Source organism: Poecilia latipinna, unplaced genomic scaffold, assembly GCF_001443285.1.
Source record: "Poecilia latipinna isolate Pla-1442-1.1 unplaced genomic scaffold, P_latipinna-1.0 Scaffold2040, whole genome shotgun sequence".
Taxonomy (NCBI): Eukaryota; Metazoa; Chordata; class Actinopteri; order Cyprinodontiformes; family Poeciliidae; genus Poecilia; species Poecilia latipinna.
Genome location: NW_015114656.1, coordinates 737 through 5,772, shown reverse-complemented (window position 1 = coordinate 5,772; position 5,036 = coordinate 737). Strand labels below are relative to the sequence as shown.

Genomic DNA, 5,036 nt, shown 5'->3' with positions numbered 1-5,036 from the left:
TTCCACGGCACACCTGACGATCACTCACGGCACACTAGTGTGCCGCAGAACAGTGGTTGAAAAACACTGTTGTAGACAAATGAGTGCAATACATACCGAACTTGAGAAGGTACACCATACTGGCCAACAGCCGATATGAAGCTATGGAGAACAGTCAAAGCTCTATTGTTGGTGGAAGCATCAAGGTACACTATGAGCCTGGAAAATCCATCTACTCCACCACTGACCACGATCCTCCATCTATGGAAAAAAGAAGCCGAAACACATACTTTCATATATAAATGACAGACTTGACATACACATAATATTATATATATATATATACACACACATGTTCTTTACACCCTTGTCCCTAATGGGGTCGGGAGGGGTGCTGGTGCCTCTCCGACTATTGTTCCGGGCGAGAGGCAGGGTCACCCTGGACAGGTCGCCAGTCTGTCGCAGGGCAACACAGAGACACACAGGACAAACAACCATGCACACACACACACACACACCTAGGGGCAATTTGGAGAGGACAAATAAACTGACAGTCATGTTTTTGGACTGTGGGAGGAAATCTGAGTACCCGGAGAAAACCCACGCATCCACAGGGAGAACATGCTAACTCCATGCAGAAAGACTGGGGCCGGGAATCGAACCCAGAACCTTCTTGCTGCAAGACAACAGCTCTACCCACTGCGCCGGTGTGCTATATATATCTATATTCAATATTTAAGAATACTATAAACTGTAGTAAAATCTCTTTGGGTAATTTCACGTCTTTTGAGTATCTTGGAATTGAGGTAAAAGGCCACAAACGAACTTTGACACTAAATTTATACAAAACTCCAAAATATGTGGAAGGTTTCTTTACGGACTTCAATGAACTTCTATCTCTCATATGCATTGATTACGATTGTTTAATAATTGTCTGTGATTTCAACATTCATGTTGACAACCCTCAAGACCGAGGGGCAAAAAAGCTCTGTAATATATTAGAGAGTTTTGGTTTAACACAACATGTCAAACAAGCAACACATATTCAAGGACACACACTGGACCTGGTGTGTGAATATTTCCAGTGTCTCTGTAACTGATGTCGCCCTGTCGGATCACTTTGCTGTTATCTTTGACAGTTCTTTATCCATTAACCCACTTGGTCAAACAGCTACCATCACAAAACGTACTTTCACAGAAAACACAGCAGAAACATTTAATCAAATCTACTCTTCTTCCTCGTCCATAAGCTATAATGATGTAGATAAGTTGGTAAATGATTTTCAGTGCAAACTTTCAGATATCATTGATTACATTGTTCCCATTAAAGTGAAGGTTGTGTCTGGTAGGAAGAAATCTCCTTGGAGAAATGCACAAACTGTTCAATCTGCAAGACAACTCTGCTGTAGGGCCAAACGGAAATGGCGTAAAGCTCAACTGCACGTTTATTATGACGTCTATAAAGAAAGACAACGCAACTATCACTCAACACTAAAACATGCAAGAGAGGCTTTCTTTGCAGATGTCATAAACAAAAACCTTAACAATGCTTGAGCTCTATTGGCTACTGTTGACAGGCTCACAAACCCTCCTATGATGTTGCCACCTGAACTTCAATCTAATGCCGCCTGCAACAGGTTTTCCAGTTTCTTTTCAGATAAAATTCAAAAGATCAGAGGACTAATCTGCACATCCTCTCCAAAGCCAGTACCAATGCTGTGCCCAAACAAAACAAATGCAGGAAAAATGATCCAATTTCAACTACTTCATTATAAAAACCTAGAAGAAATTATTAGTCAATTAAGCTTCAGTTCCTGCTGTCTGGATGTCCTACCCACACATTTCTTTAAGTCCTGCCTGTCATTGCTAATGATCTGATACAAATAGTGAACTCATCGCTGTCTTCAGGTGTTTTCCCCCAGGCTTTGAAAACAGCAGTTATCAAACCTCCGATAAAAAAGAACAATCCAGACAAATCACTACTGCAGAATTACAGGCCGACCTCTGACCTCCCATTCATCAGCAAAGTTATTGAAAAAGCAGTTTTTAAACAATTAAATAGCTTCCTAACAATAACCAACTGCTTTGACTCCTTCCAGTCTGGTTTTCGTGCTCACCACAGCACAGAAACAGCACTTGTAAAAGTGTTCAATGACATCCATATAAATACAGACTGTGGGAGAACCACAGTGCTGGTTCTGTTGGACTTCAGTGCAGCTTTTGACACTGTTGACCACGACATCTTACTGAATCGACTGGAGAGTTGGGTCGGACTCTCCGGTCCAGTGCTCAACTGGTTTGAATCTTACATAAAGAACAGGGATGTCTTTGTTTCAGTCGGAAACTTGTCATCAGAGAGGTCAAAGGTCACATGTGGTGTACCCCAAGGTTCAATCCTAGGACCCCTTCTTTTCAATATTTATATGCTCCCACTGGCTCAGGTTATAACAGGAAATAAGATTAGCTACCACAATTATGCGGATGATACACAGCTCTACATCACAATGTCACCAGGTGACTCTGAACGTTGGGTTACTTAACGTAATCCCTGGTTCTTTGATAACAGAGTGAGGTGTTTCACTATGGGGAATCGTCTCAGCGTGACCCAACTACGGAAGCTCCAATGACATCACGTCTGTCCGCGACAGACAGGTTGAGCCGTGACCGTGGCTCCACCCACCATCCAATATCACGGCCAACCTACCCCTCTCAACTCATTCTAAGCAGGTTTCTTTCCGTGCCCATGCAAGAAGGGATGTGTTGGTGAAACACCTCACTCTATTATCAAAGAACCAGGGATTACGTTAAGTAACCCAACGTTCTTTTTCTAACTTCACTCGGTGTTTCACTATGGGAAATATGGCCAACTCCCGAATTGTATGCTGACCCCGAAGCAATGCTTGGCAGCGATTCATATCCAGGACTCAGGTGCAGCCTGATGAGCCAGCCCCAAGCACTGTGTGCACCAATGATGATTGGGCAACATCCAGCCTGTAAAACCTCACAAACGTGTGTGGTGTAGCCCAACTGGCTGCAACACAGATGTCCTGGACAGACACACCCCGGAACAAAGCCCAAGAGGTGGCCATGCTCCTGGTAGAATGGGCCCTCACCCCTTCAGGTGGCTTTGACCCTGAGCATCTATATGCCAGAGATATAGTCTCCACAATCCAGTGTGCTAACCTTTGGCGAGAGATAGGTTTGCCCTTATGAGAAGTGGCCCAAGACACAAACAGGTGATCAGCTCTTCTAAATTCAGCTGTCCTGTCAACATAAGCCTTCAAAGATCTCACTGGGCATAAGCAATTAAGCCTCTTTTCTTCTGCTGAAGAGAAAGGAGGTGGATGGAATGCCAGCAGTTCCACCATTGAACACCTGTATGATGTGTCCATCACCTTGGGCACAAAAGCAGGATTGGGTCTCAAGCATACTTTAGAGAGCCCCGGTGCCCACTGTAGGCAAGTAGGACTGACAGACAGTGCATGTAACTCACCTACCCTCTTAGCAGTAGTTAAAGCTAAGAGCAGTGCAGTTTTCAATGTAAGCAATTTCATACCAATACCAAACTTTGCAGCAACCTAAAATCTTTACAGCTGAAAAATCAACTCAAACGGAAAATTTGAGCACTGGTCATAAGCAGCCAAAATTTTTTGCCAACAAATCTACACAGACTGAGCATTTCATTTCGGAATCAATGGAAAAATCGACTCGGACCGAATGTGCGACTTATAAACTAAAGCAGCTTCAGACTCCATCTAAAACATCATCTTAAACACAAACTTTAAAAAGCAAACATAGGCATGTAAAGACTTCTACTAGAAATACGACTTCAGCTAAAACTTTAGCCCATGAATCTAAGCAGCCTAAATCTTTTGCTGAGAAATCACCGGAAATGGAAACTTCTGCTAAATCTAAGAGTTGGTGGGGTACGTGTGTGGATGGATTAATATTTGCTGGTAAATACACCCTGCTAGGTATTTTACAAGCAGCGGTAACATACGAGGGGTTGTTTAGGACAAAATCTACGTTTTGTCTCTCACACACTACCAAAAACTCACGCATACTCAAAAAAAAAAAAAAAATCACGCACACTCAAAAGAAACTCAAATTGCGTATACACCCTACTAAAATGTCACACACACACACAAACGTTAACTATCTCGCACACATACACTACTAACAGCTTGCACACACACAAATGTTAACTATCTCGCACACATACACTACTAACAGCTCGCACACGCACACAAACGTTTATCTCTCACATACACAAGACTAAAGTTGAACACACACACACACACAGTACTAAGACTCGTTTTATGTATGTGTGAGAGCGAGACTCTTTTTGAATGTGTGAGAATTGTCACGGAAGTGGTGGGGCATAATTTTTTGATCAAACTGCATGCGTAGATCCTAAACTACAAGTTTTGATTGTTGACTCACTGTATGTTCTATTACTTAGTATATTTATGCTTTTAAATATATAGAGAACTTCTTGTAGCTTAAATGTTCTATAGAAATAAATAAATCTGATTGATTGATTAAAAATAGCAAAATTGCTGTAGTACAATCTGTCCACTGGGTGCCAGTATTATAGGAATTATTAACAGGTGTGGAGGTCTTTTTTCGCTGTTTTGTGTCATTTTAAATGCGAAGAGAATCGATCTTTTTTCAGCTTTTGTCTCGTAAGCCTGACAAATAAAAGTCAGTCAACAAACACAGGTTCCCAACACGTAGTGTGCATTTATAATTTTTCATTTCTGAAAAAGGATGAGGGAAATTAATTTACCTGCAAGATCTTTTACTTTGTTTTCAAAATATTTGCACTTCATTGTGTGATTGAAACTATCTTTCCATAGCTACCTTATATTAAACTATGTTGAGGACAAATGTCAAACATAGTAGTCAAACATACACAATGAAGTGTACGCATGCGCAGTTTGATCAAAAAATTATGCCCCGCCTCTTCCGTGACCATTCTCACACATTCAAAAAGAGTCTCGCTCTCACACATACATAAAACGAGTCTTAGTACTGTGTGTGTGTGTTCAACTTTA

At 41.6% G+C, this 5,036-nt stretch overlaps 1 long non-coding RNA gene across 1 annotated transcript in view; it reads right to left on the bottom strand.

The window, feature by feature from the left end:
* Nucleotides 1–3,893, bottom strand: part of LOC106935899 (uncharacterized) — a 17,374-nt gene extending 13,481 nt beyond the window's left edge. Inside the window, exon 1 of the long non-coding RNA XR_001421998.1 lies at nt 3,880–3,893. This is a non-coding gene — a long non-coding RNA (uncharacterized LOC106935899). The remainder of the gene's footprint in view (nt 1–3,879) is intronic.
* Between the last annotated feature and the right edge of the window lie 1,143 nt (nt 3,894–5,036).